Below are 17,024 nucleotides of genomic sequence, written 5' to 3' on the forward strand. Positions count from 1 at the left end.
GCATAATTGTCCCATCTCTCCATCACCACAACCCCCACAAGCAGAGGGGTCCATTCTCACAGGACCATAACCTTAAGATATTAGGCCACCCCATATGGTTTTAACCCTACCTTTGTCCCCACTCTAATGTACACATCCCCTTTAAACAAGGACTTGATACAATGACTGCTTGGTTTAGTTTCAAAACTAGACAACCCACTGAGCACTGAGCTTGTGAGAATGTGTGGCTGGAAATTGGAACCAGTTTTTAGGGGAAGCAATGTCACTATTAGCGGGTGAACTGACTGACTGCCTAGCTTAAAAAAGAAGGGGCATGGTGTATGGTGTATGGTGCATGGTGAAGGTGAGAGTCAATGAGAAGGAATGTATGTATATGAGTTTGGGCACATATATCTGATGTGTGACATTAGGTAATGTATGATAATGACCACTAACCCTACAATGTTTCTCACCTTGATTTATAATTTTTTAGGGTGGCCTTGGGTCCCTATTTAGGAACATGCTGGATCAAACCCACTTTTAAGACTGTAAATTTAAGAAATTTGTACTAGTTGTTACATCATAATTTACTGTACTTTATGATTTTAAAATTAAACCATTAGTTTTTTATAAGAAACTATTTAGAAAATATGAAGTGTATCCAAGTCCGCACTTAATTATCTATTTAGAAAATAAATAAATTATATTAAATTTGAAAATCTTATAATAAAATTTTTGGCACTTATGTAGGTTGTCATGTTCATCACATCACTATCTGAATTGGCAATTGAATGGAAAAAGGAAAAATAAACTAATTTACTGAATATAAATTAATCACTATTTTTGTTACAATTAATGGCCACATGTCATATAAACATCAATGAGAGCGACTTTCCACGTGTTATTTGTCTATTTGTGATGGTTTGGTGGGAAGTGGAGTGATATGGAAGCTACAAAATTAGTTCTTGTACTAAATTCTATTTTAATTTTTAACTCATAAAAAGAATCTACTGCATTTGATTGAAATTTTGGTATACAGCTTTTCAAAATATATTGTAGCTTTCATATTTCAACTTCAACTTTTAGTTCAAGCCAAAACCAAAAATTATATATTTATATTTTATTAGAATTTTCTGATCCAACTTTTCAAGCTATTATGATTTTTATGTTTCAATTTCAACTTCTAATTAAAATGATGAGAAAAAAAAACCTAAAATGTTATAAAATTATATTGAAAAATAAAATCTCTTCGAATTTTACAAAGAATTAAGTGTATATTTGGTAATTATTTTTTAAAATAATTTTAAAAAATAGTTTTTAAAATTTGTGATCAGATTTTTGTAAAACAAAAACCTATTTGAAAACCTAAAATATTTTTAACCTATTTTTAAATATGTTTTAAAAATAATTTTATATATAATATTTTATTTTTAATTATTTTACATGTTTATATAATTATTTCTTAAAATAGTCTTTAAAAAAATAAGTGAAAATAACAAAAAAAAACAATTAAAAAATGTCTTTTAAAACATCTTATTTTCTATTTTTAATAACATAAAATAGACAATAATTTTTAGTTGTCAAATATATTTCATGTATTTTTTATTCTAAAAAATAGAAAACTGTTCTAAAAAACAATTCCCAAACATACCATAAATTTCTATATAACGTATAAAGTCTTTTAAAAAAGTATTTCACTTATAAATAACTTTTAGGTTTCAAAATCCATTGTTGTAAATGGAACCAAACCCATCATAAAGAGTTTTTTTTTTTTAGTTGAATTCACTAATAATCCTTTTGATAGTGTTTTTAAAAATATTTTTAAAGAAAAATAAGGTGGACAGAAAAATTTTAAAAATATTTTTAAAAAACAAAAAAAAAATCATTTATAATATTTAAAAAAAAAACACTTTCATTGAAAATACTTCAATAGAAACAATTTGAAACACCCTTTAAAATCTTTTATAACAATAAAAGATATACTTGTAAATAATTTAAAAAAAACCTAAGAAGGCTAAGATGGTCAACAATAAAGCTGGGAAATAATAGCAAAAGATGGTGGAAGGAGAATAAGAATTGTAAATGAGTAAGAAATATGCATGTGAGAAAACAAAGTGAAAGGAAAGATGTGTTAAGAGTGGTGGAGGCATGCAAGTTGCAACACAGAGGAGTCAAACAAGTAGTGGATAGGCAAATGAGTAAGAAATAATTGTGCTTTTACTAGTATGTTGACAGGAGGGTTTGGAGGGAAGAAGACCATTTCTTCCCATCTCTCCCCCACCTTCGAACACAGTACAGACCCACATGATTATTTGCTTTGGCAGTGCACTTAAAAATAAATACATCACACATCATCATCCAGACCATGTTTTAAGGACCCCATCTTGTCCCCTACCTCTCCCTCTCACACAACCCACTCTGCAACGGCAGCCCTCCACACCTCCTGTTTCCATCCCCTTTCTCATTGTTTCCACTTATCACACAGGACCCCCCTTGTCCCAACCCCATCAATTCCTACTAATCAACACAATCATTCTTCTCCATGGCATCCAATGACCACTGCAAGTCTTACAAACATCCTAATAGTTTCTTTACATCTTAATAATAATTGAAGTAGCACTGGTTCTGTTAGACATTGGGCATCTTTTCTTTTTCTTCCTTCTGGCCCTCCTCTGAGGTTTGAATTGGTAACTCTTTACAAAAGCACCATTACAAATATATTCTCCTTTGTGTGAAGGGCCACTGAACCCATTACATAAAGTCTTCATCTATCCTTGTGGGTGGATGATTTATCATTTCAGCATTAGAGACTCTTAAACTAAATGAAAGTAGACAAAGGGGTGCATGCTCAAATAATAACCAGTGCACTTTAACCACTTTGATGGAAAATATTATTAAGGCAGATGCAGAGTCACATATTTTTGACAAAGAATTCAAGAGAAAGGATCTCATACATCTACTAACTACACTTTCTTTGGAATAAAGAAAATGATTAAGAAGAGTAATACTTGGGCAACAAATAGAGGATGACATAGCCTCTAAATGTGACAGGAGTGGGCCATGGACATGAAAAAGGAAAGTGATTAAATGTTCAAAAGCTTTAAGACAGTAATGGCACCAGCATGACATAAAGAAAGCTTGTGCGAGGGAACAACAGGTCCCACGTTTCCTCTTGTCATGGATTGTGTTTAGTATCTTGAAAAGACCCTTAGGAGACCATTTAACACATACTTGTACCCCTTCCCATACAATAAATGGGTCCCATGTCCTCTTAGACTGTAAAATAGTTGAGAGACCAGCAAGGTAAACCTAAAATTCAACCCCATCCACTTTTTACCATTTCAGCATAATATCTGGATTTATGAAAAATTGAGACAAGCCTTAATATTCAACTTCAGCTGGTGACTTTAGCAGACTTTCATGCCCAACAAATTTCAATGGTAAATTTATGTCAATTCAGCTGGCACCATACCTAAATTTGTGCCTCCAAAAACAAGTTTTGGTTGTCAAAGAAAAGGGATTATCATGGTCCTAAAAGGAACAAAAATGGGCTAATTTTTGACTTTGTATCCTAAAGAAATATACAAATATCATATCAATCAATAGAAAACAGAGTTGCACACTGAGGTTCCTGTCAAAGAATTATACAGCTTCGTAGCTGAAAAACCATACCTTAGTATTAGATTAGTGGATCTTTTGAGGTCTGGCTATGTGTAAGGTTGCCTTACAGCTGTTATGACACAGAAATGGCAGTTTTAGTTTGATATCCGTGGTAGATATATATATATATGACTGAGTTTGGCTCCTATTTTTGGTCCCCCCTCTGTACTCAGCTTCTATGAACAGATATACCCAGCAAGTAAAAGAGCTAATCATCAAGAGTTGATGACAATTTGTCCTACTGACCACACAATAACATCAGTGGTCCTCTGTACTCTTACTTCGATTCCAAAAATTCCCACTGGTATTGAAGATGTCAAACAAGAAGCTCCAGGGAAAAAACGTTCGCATTTAATTCACCTTACAAAATTCAATGCACAAATAATATAGTGAAGAGAAAGAACGAACTTCGGATCAATTGTTTGGTCACCCTCATCACATTTTGCCCATTGAGGAGTCATATTCAACCATTGGCTGCCAGCAAAGCCATCTTCCCCGAAAAAGCAGCTGCACATAATTTCAGAGAAAACTTCATTGAAAAATTGAGGGGAAGCTGACAACAATGACAATGACACAACAGAAGTGATAGAATTTAGAACATCGAAAGGAGGGCAAGAAAAATGAATGAGATATCCATAAAATAATTTTAAGAGGAAAAAAAATGCAATTGTATTTCACATTCTCTGCAAAGAAATAATAAGGTCAATAATTGTAAATCAACTTCAGTAATTCTTATTGCAGGCTAAATGTCATATATTCCTATTGGAATCCGTGCAATGATTAATGGCGAAAAATAAAAAAACGAGAAAAAAGAACATGGAGATTTAACATTCTACTAATTGCCTATGTCCACGGAAACAGGGAAAGAGGATTTTCACTATGTTAAAATTAGGGTTACATGAAAAAAATATTTATACTAACCCTTAGAAATGAAATTCCAAAAATACCCATCAAGATATAGACCCTTCTTAACCTTCTATGTAATCTTCCTACAAAATTTCATGTTCCATCATGTATTTGATCAACAGATGAAGAGCATATGGGTCTCTCATGGCACCTTCATTAACATGACACCTTATTATGGTTGTGCTGTATAAGCATTATTTTATAAAATATTAGATATACATGTTTATACACACAATCCACACATACACAACATCTGTGTTGTAATATGAACTGATCGGTTCTTAAAGATAGCAGATTAACTTAAGAAACTGGAGAAATCATTATCTAATGATTGTGACAAGCCAACTGCTTCCAGCTAAATGATTCTTCAATTGTTACATGTACAAACTAAAAAGGGCCACACAAAACATAAATCATATCTTTAGATGGAATCTGTATTGGCCACCACAAAATTAGCAACCAAAGCAAAAGTATGATTCCTTCAAAGCAAAGGAACATAAATTTAATGCAGATGCAAAATTCTCAGTCAATAACTGAATTCTCACTGTCGAAAGATTAGATTATTACAATGGTAAAAAAAAATTGAAAAAACAAAACAAGGCAAGAAGATGACATTCAAACCACTTCTTTTAAGCCCAGGCCCCTGAACTAAAAATACATGGAACCAACACTGTTGTGAGGATTTCCCCTTTTTAGACTAACCAACAACCATTCAAAGCTTCTAAAGCACTTTTCCTTTACATAGTACAATATTGTAGAATATGTCCCAATAATTCATAAAGTCCCAATGTAGTCTTTGGGATATACAAATGAAAATCTGTTAGCAATTGATGGCCTGAATTTGATCATTTGAAGAAAATAAAGATAGTCATAAGAACTGAAAAAAAAAAAAAAAAAGCCAAGTATTATAAAAAGAATGAAACAGTGAATAAAATTCCTACACTGATGGACACCCTTTGTGTTCAGATTTCTCCATATTACCTTTGTACAACAGTCATAACCTCGATAAAGAAATCAAGATGCAGCACATAATTTATATTCAGCTCTCAGCCATCCTGCAGAAGTAGAGAAGAGGAGAGGGAGAGAGGCACCAAAAAATAGGAAGGATGGCCACCAACAGACTCATTTCTTTCTTATGAAAGTGCTAACAGGGGATGGAGGATTGCACATGGCAGCTTGTAAGAATTCATCCAAATGAAAACAAACAACAGCATAAGTTGAGGCCAACTTATTCAGGCCATTAACAGGTTCATTCGTAAGACTCTTCACTAATTCATAACTGACATAAAATTGTAATGCATATGTTCTTCAGGGCAGCAACATTGACAGATTTGTCATTTGTCTGACCCAAAAAAAGAGCCCAAAGCTCAAAAATCGTACATCAGTTGATCTTGTTATGCCAGTGGAAGTTTTAATACAAACATGTTAGCTCAAAAACACAAAGATAAAATAATCAAAATAAAGGTGCACAAGGTTTTAACATGGTTTAGCCAACCATACCTACATTCGTGGATGAGAGAGAATCATTCTACTAAACAATAAAGAATACTATAGAGAAAATAACTAGATACAATTATTGGGTTCCCGAAACATCCCATGTTTCCCCACTTTTTGTATCCACCGGGTATCTCCCGTTCTTCCTCACAATTTTCTATATAATACTCTTTACAAAAAAGAATATATACTAATTAGGAATTCGAAACACATTCCAATAGATCTTGATATCATTGATACAGTATTGCCAGTGGTCCAATAATATAACATAATCAATAAGCATTAGTATCATACATATTGCATTCCTTATGTCATTAGTACATAGCAACCATTCAAAACAAATACTCCAATTAAAAATCTGCCCCAGAGATTTCAAACTGTAGTGCATACTTCTTCAAGGTAGTGATGTTAACAACCTCATCCTTTTTCCTTTTTCTTTTTTCTTTTTTGACAAAAAGACAAAATGACAAAAACATCAAAAGGAAAAAAAACAGAACTCTAATTGATATGACAAATCCAACACCAGACAATGTCATTTAAACCTCACTTCATATTCAGTCTGACAGAGAAGTGATTCATTGTTGATGCACCAACAGCAGTGCTCTAGAAGTACCATATTAACGATAAGCATCCATATTGTGCATGTTGCAGGCCTCATGTCATTCCCCATATCAACTATTCAAAACAGTACTCCTATTCAAATCCACCCCATAGGTTTCAAACCTCCATACAATCAAATGAAGTAACATAAATAAACCAAATAAACACCACAAAGTTGAAATATTGACCTGTTAAAAAGTATGCTGACTCAGTACAAACCTAAAATATCATTGGTAACTATTGCTCACATCCAATATATATATATATATAGCCCTTGAGGTCTGGCTCAAGTGGTAAAGGGATGGGAGGGTGTGTGGGAGGTTCTAGGTTCAAATCTTAATGGGGACAAAAACCCTTAACACTTGAGCCAAGCCTCAAGAGGTTGCTCATGTCTAAAAAATAATGAATATTAGTCGAGAGAAGGATATAAGTACTAAGAACTGCATGCACTCATTACAAGTTAGAAAGTTGCATTCACTGAGGGCAAGCAAAAGAGATCCTGTTCAACACGGTCCACACTTGTGTAGCAAGTCCAAAGCTGGCGCCACTTAAAGAGACATGGTTCAAAGTTGTGATATCAGACATTGACTCGAAGGGTCTTGAGACATATTGGTCTCAATATCTCGGATTAGTATCAGACGATACACAAAACATATTAATTTAATAACTCTAAAAATTTTAATAGAATTTTTTTAAAAAAATCACAAAAATAAATACAATCAAATAGACTAAAAAATTAATAAATATACATAAAGAATATTATGGAATAGATTTTTTTTAAAAAAAATTATTTATTACCTCGCATTAAATATTAGATAAAAATAGTCAAAAATATTTTTATAACGAATTTGTTTGAATTAAATAGTTTAAATTTTATTTAAAAATATTTTCAACCATGAATCACCTTTAAAAATATAAATATCATTTTTCAAATGTATTGTAAATAAAACTATTATAAAAAACAACAAGATTTTTTATTAATTTAAATAAATAAATTTTAAATATGTATATACATATTTAGTGATCTATACATTAATTTTAAATTTGTATATTAATATTTATATTCAATTTAAATATTTATAATCATAAATATAATCCCACGTATCCTATCAAAAGCCCCTCTCTCCCATTTTGGTCCTCTCTCCTACCACTCTGGAATACACCCATTTCTCCCTCATTTTTTATCACAAAGCTCACTCTCATATCTTTGCAAGACTGCAACAGACCGATTTCTCTATGAAATACTCCCTTCCATCTCTCTAAAAGAGACCCATTTCTATAAAATACCCCTTTCATCTTCTTTGCTTCTTAAGACATCTTCCCACTATACCCATTCATTTGCTAACATACCCATTTTTCTAAAAAAAATACCCATTTCACATCTCAACAAAAACTTCTCACATCATCTCGGAGCTAGTGTCGAAGGTTTGAAGGCATTAAATCAAAGATAAATCAACCATACGAGATGCAAAAGTTTAGATTTGAAGGATGAAGATGCAAATCAAGATAGAGGCTCTGAATTGTCCTTCCAAATTTCTTCATTTTGTGGTTTTTGATTTTCTCCACCAACTTTGATTCGGTTATCAGTCCGATACTGAGCATGGCCGAGTCATACCAATCTCAACCGAGATTTTGAACCCTATGCAGAGAAGTGACTAGCTTCAATTGAAAGAGGTGGAAGGAGTAAGCAAAGCCATGTTTGGGAAAGCTTATAAATGCTAAAAGAAGTATTTTTGAATCCCCAAAAGCACCTTTTAAGGTTGTTTGAATGAAACTTTCATATGTGGGCCCCACATAGCCCAACATGATTTGTCCACATTTTGGAAAGGGAAACTTGTGTTTTGATGGGACAATTTGGGAAATATATGGTTTTCGGAACCCAATTTTATGAAATCTGAAAATCAACTTTTAATGTGGAAAGTGTATATTTTTCATGCACTCTGAGCCGATTGCATATTTTGTACCGAGATTGCCCCCGGGTCTAGTGATTTTCCAAAATTATCATTTTTGTTCTTTTTTTTTTCCTCCCGTACCCACCATCCGCCTCTCCCTCCCTCCCCAGTGAAACCGGCCGCCACTTACACCTCTCTCTGGTCAGCAATCTCCCTCTCTTGGTGATGTCGAAAGGGAAGGATAGAGAGAGAAAGAGGGAAGGGAAAGGGAGAGAGGGGGAGGTTGCCGGCCGGAGAGAGCTGTGAGCAACGACGTGACAATGGTGTTGATGAGGCTGTGGAATCCATGGAACGGCTGATAAGCGGCGAAGAGCAGCGCCTAGGCACAGAAGCGGAGGTGGAGGGAGATGAGGACATGTATCTAGAAGAGACCTGTCTCGATTTGGGTCGTTTAGGAACAAAGCCATTGTCCTTCTTAAAAGGCAAAAGTGGAGGTCTAGCTGGATTCCGAATATGAGTATCGTGGGTGTGAGAGGAGGCCTTGGGGTTTGGTGGGTTGGTCGAAGCTGCTTCAGAAATGGCAGCCACCATCATCAGTATAAGTCACATTTCCCCCCACAAAAACACAACTACAACCAAACCCAAAACCCAAAAAAGGCCATAGCTGAAAAAACCTGAAAAAACAAAATCAAGAAATCCCAGAAGAAATGCAAACCCCTGAATGGTTTTGGGTGGCATTCAACATTGTCTAAGTACCCAAAAACACCTAAATTCCATGTGGGCTTTGAATATTGGAGACAGATAAAGAGTAGGTGGAGAGTGGTGGAGATTTGTGTAGAGTGTGAAGAAACAAAGAGAAGAGAGTAGTGGTGGCCGGTGATGACGCCAGCAAAGTGCCAACCAGTTTCACTGGGGAAGGAGTGAGAGGCGGACGGTGGGTACGGAAGGAAAAAAAATGAACAAAAAGGATCATTTTGGAAAATCACTAGACCCGTGGGCAATCTTGGCACAAAATATGCAGCCGGCTCAGAGTGCATGAAAAATATATAACTTTCCACATTAAAAGTTAGTTTTCAAATTTCATAAAGTTGGATTCCGAAAACCATATATTTCCCAAATGACCCCATCAAATCACAAGTTTCCCTTTTGGAAAAGCACAGAGGCTCCTGCATTTGCTCAAAAAGGTTGAGATTGCCCTTATTTTCCATGAAGGCACTTTTAAAACACAATTCGCAAAGCAAACAACAGAAGTTAACAACTACCCTAAATGAGCATTAAGTTCAAAAAGAACATGGGTTGGGGTTGTGAAGAAAGAAATGGTTAGTCATATGGGTATGCATGAATGTGTGGCTTGGCTGGGTACATGGATATGGAAGTTTGTTATTGGAAAGGAAAGAAACTAGTAGAAAGTCAGGTTCTCTGAGTATGGGGTAAGTGTTGGATGTTGGCTTCATATGGAGGTGACGGGATGATTAGGTGGGGCTGTGGAAGGGTAACAAGAGGAGTAGTGTTCAGTTTAGTACTCATTGTCCATTCATCATGGGTAATGAGTAAAATTTCAGAAGTTATCCTTCTGGCATGATATACATGAGGTTGGGAGGGGAACTTAGTAGAGAGTTGATACAAAGTAAAAAAGAAAAGGAAATGTATGCAATTTGTAAAACTCTCTTTGTTATTCATATGATAAAATAATGGCCTATAAATAGGCAAGAAGAATGAAGGAAGTTCCTAGGGGTGGAAGAAGTTGGTTTGTTGTGGAGTCAAAATCTTTTGAGATCTTGATTGATGAAGTAGGAGGTAAGCTGAGAGGGTGCATTTGGGAGAGATGCAAAGGAATAACATCTTGGATCAGATTTGGGGATGTAAGTCTTAGTAGGTTGCTGGCTGGAATTGAGACTTGTTGCAGAGGTAGAGATGATAGAGGTTGGTCCCTCGTCTGGGAGGAGGAGGAAAGGAAGTACAGGTTGGAGCGTCGTTCAAATGAGGCGGGAAGATTTCTCCTTTGCTGTGTTCGTGATTTAGAGGCAAAACGTTTTTGTTTAATTTTTCCAGAAAGGAAGGGGTTGTTTGGAGGGTGGAATATTTTGGTAGAGAAGTAGAGAGAGGTTGGGGTAGTTCCCATTGGAGGCTTAAAGAATCCTCTGTCTATTGAGGTGCTGAAAAAGGAAAAGGAACTAGAACCAAGGACCTATGCGGATGTAGCAAAATCGAAAACGAGTAGATTAGGAGATAAGGTCTTGTTGGAATTAGGAAGGAGGGTGAAACCAAAAAGACTTGAGCAGTTGGATCGTTGTTTAGTGGGCAGATGGGAAAATGGTGCGAACCCACCCCCCAAGCTGGATTTTTTGAAACATTGGGCTGGTCACGCTTGGCTCCTCAAAGGAAAGTTGAACATAGTTGTTTTGGGAAGAGGGCTTTTGCTCTTTGAGTTTGAATTGTTAAGTGAAGCCGAGTGTGTTTTGTTGAGAGAGAAGAGAAGGGTGAAAGACAATGTCTTATTTTTTGAAAAATGGCACCCAGAGGTAGGGCGTTTTTATAATGGAGCCAATGCTAACAAGGCTTGGGTGAGAGTGGTGGGTCTTCCTCTTCATCTATGGAGCCGCGAGGTGTTTAAATTGATAGGGGATGGTTGTGGTGGTCTCATTGCAGTGGACAAAAATACGGATTTTATGGCTGAATTGCAATGGGCTAGATTGTTGGTGAAAGTGGTCGGCAGGGATTTACCTACCTCCGTCCACTTGGTGGTGGGGTCGGGGTGTTTTTCAATCCAGCTGTGGTGGGAAACCCCGCCTTGGTTTTCTCAGGTGGTGCCGGCGGGAAGTGTGTATGGGAAGGGTGATACAGAGGATGAAGAAGAAGCAGGGAGTGGATCATGTGTCGTGTGCAGAGGAAGTGTGTTGGAAAAGGAGGCGCAACTCATGGTGCAGGTTGGAGTACAGGGTGAGTCGTCTTGTGGAAGCTCCTCAAAACGAGCTATAGTTTTCTCCTCTGACCCCGCTGAAAGGGGGCCTGGTATGGAGGCGACTGATGGAGAGGATAGGCTAGGGAATAGGGGTCAAAGTGCAGGAAAAGTGGTTAAAGGGGGTGGATTTGGTTGGGGCCGTTGTTCCTAAAGTTGGGCTTATTCTTGGGGAGGCCCAATTTAGAAGCGGGCTTGGGGGGTAAATTTATAAATTAGCCTGTGAGGTAGCCCAGGTGCATGGGCCGGCAGATGTAAGGCCCATTATTTTAAAAGGTTAGCAGTTGGGCTGTGAAGAGAGGCCCTTTTACATCAAGAGCTCGTTTGTGGGCCATGAGGGTATGTCCGAAATGGGCTTTGGACATGTGATAGAGGGGATAAAAGGAGTTAGGGCTCATTCCCTTACTGAGGAAGCGGAGATGGAAGCTAGGCCTATAGAGGAGGATTCGCGAGCTCGTGTTAGAGAGGTTTTTCCGACGAAAGCTAGAGCGTTGATAACTGACGAAGCGCTGACAGTCGAGGCATCCAGGTACAAGCCATATCTCGCTGACTTTGGGTGGGTCCGGGACTTCTTCTCTTCTACTTCTTCTTCTGGGTGTGATCGGGCTTTGATGGTGAGAGGCCCTTCGGGTTTGGATGAGACTGTTGAAGGTGTTGGTTTTCAAGCTCCGTTGTGCGCAGTGTTGAATGATGGTAGTCCGTGGGTGATTGACTCAGAGGAGGAAAAGTCTAAGGGTAATAAGCTGGATGCTGTTGAAGAAATGCAAGAAAGGGAGATTCCTGGTAGTAAGTGGGATGAAAGTAGTTTGGTGAAATTCAGCAAGTCGTTGGGGTTCTCGATAGAAGGCATTGAAGGGGAAACCCTAAAATTGCTGCTAAGATTGAAAACCAGAAGAGATCAAGGCAAGAAAAAGGGAACTCTAAGATTGACTAGGTTTGATCGGGAAGTAAAAAAGTTAGAATGTTCGATTAATTACAATGGAGAGAGCAGAAAGAAAGGGTCAAACAAAAGAGGAGGGGACAAAGCTTTGTGTTTTAAATGAAGATTAAGATTTTATCTTGGAATGTTCGAGAAGTGAATGACAGAAATAAGAGGAAATTAATTAAAGCCTTAATTAGATCCTAAAAAGTGGATTTAGTTTGCCTTCAGGAGACTAAAATGACTGAGATGTCTTTAGGGGTGGTGCGAAGCCTAGGGGTGGGGAGATTTTTGGAGTGGGGAGCTTTGAATGCCAGAGGTGCAACTGGAGGGGTGGTAGTTTTCTGGGATAATAGAGTGTTAGAGCTAATGGGGATGGAGGTGGGTCTTTTTTCCATTTCTTGTCGTTTCAAGAATGTTGAAGATGAATTCAGATGGACTTTTTCAAGAGTGTATGGTCCTACTTTGAGAAGATATAGAGAATTTTTTTGGGAAGAATTAGGGGCCATCCGTGGGCTTTGGAATGATCCATGGTGTATTGGAGGAGACTTTAATATGATCAGGTTTCCGAATGAGCGTAGAAAAGGAGGCAGGGTGTCTTCTTCAATGAGAAGATTCTCGGAGGTGATCGATGACCTGGACTTGAGGGATATTCCTCTTCAGGGGGGTCCGTTTACTTGGAGTGGAGGGTTGAACAGTCAAACCATGTCAAGACTTGATCGATTTTTGGTGTCGGAGGACTGGAAGGGCTATTTTAATGGGGTGGTGCAGAGTACTCTTCCTAGGCCAGTGTCGGATCATTTTCCCATCCTATTGGATGGGGGAGGGGTGAGGAGGGGGTCTGTCCCCTTCCGGTTTGAAAATATGTGGCTTAAGGATGAGGGTTTTAAGGATTTGCTAAAGGGGTGGTGGCAAGGTTTAAGATTCAGTGGTTCCTTCAGTTTCATTCTTGCAGAGAAATTGAAGGCTCTGAAGGTCATCTTAAAAACTTGGAACAAGGATGTTTTTGGGAAGGTAGGAGTGAATAAGAGATTGGCCTTGGACAAAGTGACTTTCTAGGATACTCAGGAGAAGATGCGTCTTCTATCTATGGAGGAGCTGGAAGCTAGAAAGGAAGCAAAGAGGGATTTTGAGAAATGGGCTCTCATGGAGGAGATTTCTTGGAGGCAAAAATCAAGAGAAGTGTGGTTGAGGGAGGGTGACATAAATACTGGTTTCTTTCATAAGATGGCCAACTCCCACAGAAGGAAAAAATGTTTGTCTAAGATAAAGGTTAATGGAACCTAGTTAACAGAGGAGCAGGAAATTAAGGGGGGTGGTTGGAGCCTTTAAGAACCTTCTGACAGATCCTGGTGAATGGCACCCATCTATGGAAGGGTTGGATTTTAATAGGATTGATGGTGAGGATGCAACTAGATTGGAGGAGGATTTTACAGAGGAAGAAGTCTTCTCTGTTCTCTCAAATCTGAACAGGGACAAGGCTCCTGGTCCAGACGGTTTCTTTCTTAGCTTTTGGCAGTTTAGCTGGGATTTTATGAAAGAAGAGGTTATGGGCTTTTTGAAGGAATTCCACGAGTATGGCAGATTCGTAAGGAGTCTGAACTCAATTTTCCTGGTCCTTATCCCTAAAAAGGCGGGTGCAAAGGACCTTAGAGATTTTAGACCGATTAGTTTGGTAGGGGGGTTGTATAAACTGTTGGCAAAAGTGTTAGCTAATAGGCTTAAGAGGTTGTGGGAAAGGTGGTGTCTTCAACTCAAAATGCTTTCGTTGAAGGAAGACAGATTCTTGATGCTGCCCTAATTGCCAATGAGGCAATAGACTCAATGCTGAAAAGAAATGAGAGTGGGGTGTTGTGCAAGCTGGATATAGAGAAGACTTACGATCACCTAAACTGGAATTTCTTGTTGTTGGTATTGCAAAGAATGGGTTTCGGGGAGAAGTGGACTGGTTGGATATCCTGGAGCATTTCCACAGTAACATTTTCTATTTTAATCAATGGCACTCCAGCGGGTTTCTTCAACAGTTCAAGGGGATTGCATCAGGGGGATCCACTTTCTCCCTATCTTTTTGTGATTGGGATGGAGGCCCTTAGTAGGCTCATCCTTAGGGCAGTAAGAGGGGGGTTTCTTTTAGGCTGCAGGATAAAAGGAAGAAGCGGATACGGGGCTTTGGTATCTCATTTGTTGTTCGTTGACGATACTTTCGTTTTTTGTGATGCATCCCAAGACCAAATGGCTTATTTAAGTTGGTTGTTGATGTGGTTTGAAGCCATATCAGGTTTGAGAATCAATTTGGATAAGAGCGAAATCTTGCCGGTTGGGAGAGTAGAGAATGTGGAGGTTTTGGCTCTTGAGGTTGGTTGTAAAGTGAGAAGGCTGCCAACTTCTTACTTGGGGATCCCTTTGGGGCGATTCACAAGTCCGTGGCCATTTGGGATGGGGTGGAAGAGAGATTTCAGAAAAGGCTTGCCATGTGGAAAAGGCAATTTATCTCCAAAGGCGGGAGAATTACTCTAATTCGTAGCACCTTGTCAAGTATGCTCATATACTTGATGTCTTTACTACGAATACCTAGAGTGGTTAATTTAAGACTAGAAAAAATTCAAATGAATTTTTTTGTGGGAAGGGGGAGCTTTGGAGAGGAAGCCCCATCTTGTAAAATGGGATTCCGTGTGTTTGGATAAAAGGAATGATGGTTTGGGAGTTAGATGTTTGTCTACTCTCAATAGGGCCCTTTTATGTAAGTGGAACTGACGCTTTGCGAATGAAAGGGAAACTCTTTGGAGGTGCGTCATTAGTAGGAAGTTCGGGAAGGAAGAAGGGGGTTGGCATACTAGAGATGTTAGGGAGGGTTTTGGAGTAGGCTTTTGGAAGGACATAAGGAAGGAAGGCGCTCTTTTGCAAAACAAAGTGGTCTTTTCTGTGGGGAATGGTAGAAGGGTGAAATTTTGGAAAGATAACTGGTGTGGGAATTTCACTCTTTGTAATTCCTTCCCCTCTTTGTATGCCTTTGCATCATAAAAAGAGGCTTGGTTAGAGGAGTTGTGGGATCATTTGGGAGAAGAAGGGGTTTGGAGGCCTAGCTTCTCTAGGCCCTTTAATGACTGTGAGGTGGATGAGGTGGAGAGATTACTTTTGACAATCCGGGGTAAGAGGCTTAATCCTCTTATGGAAGATAGAATGTTGTGGAAAGAGACTAAGGATGGGATTTTCTCAATTAAATCTCTTTATAGTACTCTAGTTTCAAGAAGAGTTGTTCAGTTCCCTATCAACATTATTTGGAATCCTTGTGTGCCTACTAAAGTGTATTTCTTTGCTTGGGAAGCTTCTTGGGGTAAGGTGCTAACTTTGGATCAACTCAAAAAGAGGGGTCGGTTTCTAGCTAACAGATGCTTCCTTTGCTGTGAGGAAGAAGAGTCAATTGATCATATTCTTATTCAGTGCTCTAGGGCAAGAGTGTTATGGGAGTTATTGTTTGCTCTTTTTGGTGTTATTTGGGTCCTTCCTTTTTCGATTAGAGATACCCTTAGTGGTTGGTGTGGCTTTAACTTGGACAATAAGCGCAGAAAGGTGTGGAAGGCAGCCCCTTTATGTATTTTTTAGGCGGTTTGGAAGGAAAAAAATAGGATTGCTTTTGATAATGAGGAGCTTTCGATTCATAAGTTGAAAAATTCTTTTGTATGTAACCTTTGGTTGTGGACTAAGTCGGTTGTAAATGATGGTTCTCTCCCTTCACTCAATTTTTTTTATTGGCTAGGTGTTAGTTGAGGGCTGGTTTTGTATTTCCTCTTCTTTTTGTGCCCTTTGGCGCCTCTTGTATACTCCTTGTATGCTTTTGAGTCAGCCTCAAGGTGTCCTTTTCTAATATATGCTTTTTGTGTGTTTGCCTGTCAAAAAAAATAAATAGGCAGTACATGTAGAACAGAAAACAACTAAGTCTACCACACTAAGACATTAACCTCAACTCCTATAAACTAGGCAAAGAAAAAGTTACTTTCTTGTAACCACTAAACAAATGTAACCACTAAACAAATGACTAAGGACTCAGTCAAGCAATAAACTTCCAAAAAACAAATAATGGAGCTTCCAAATAAATAAGTAAATGATATTAAAAATAAATCTCTAAAGTTTCACAGGTTTATTTGGAAAGGCAGAGAATAAGGACTCACAGATTTCCTTTCCCCTTTTTTCTAATACACAAGGCCTTTGGATGAAGGGTTATAGAATTTTGCTATTGGAAAGGAAAGTAACTAAAAGAAACTGAGTAGGGGGTAAATGAAGGACGCTGCCTTTATAAGGTGGTGACAGGGTGATTAGGTGGGGTTGTGAAAGGGTAACAAGAGGAGTCGTGTTTGGTTTAGTGCTCATTGTCAATTCATTGTGAGTACTGAGTAAAATGTCAGAAGTTATCCTTCTGGCGTGATATACATGAGGTTGAAATTAATAGACAGTTTCACAGGTTTTTTGCTTGAAGGCATGTTTGAGTAGTGATGATATTATACAAAAAATTCTCAGTCAAGTCCATCACCAAAGGAGTTGGTCATGGGAAGAGTCCAGCCAAAGTTCCTTGGAATGTGGCACTCTTTCGGCAACTGGGGCTAAAATCTGTACTATT

This window comes from Vitis riparia, chromosome 14 (genome assembly GCF_004353265.1).
Source record: "Vitis riparia cultivar Riparia Gloire de Montpellier isolate 1030 chromosome 14, EGFV_Vit.rip_1.0, whole genome shotgun sequence".
Taxonomy (NCBI): Eukaryota; Viridiplantae; Streptophyta; class Magnoliopsida; order Vitales; family Vitaceae; genus Vitis; species Vitis riparia.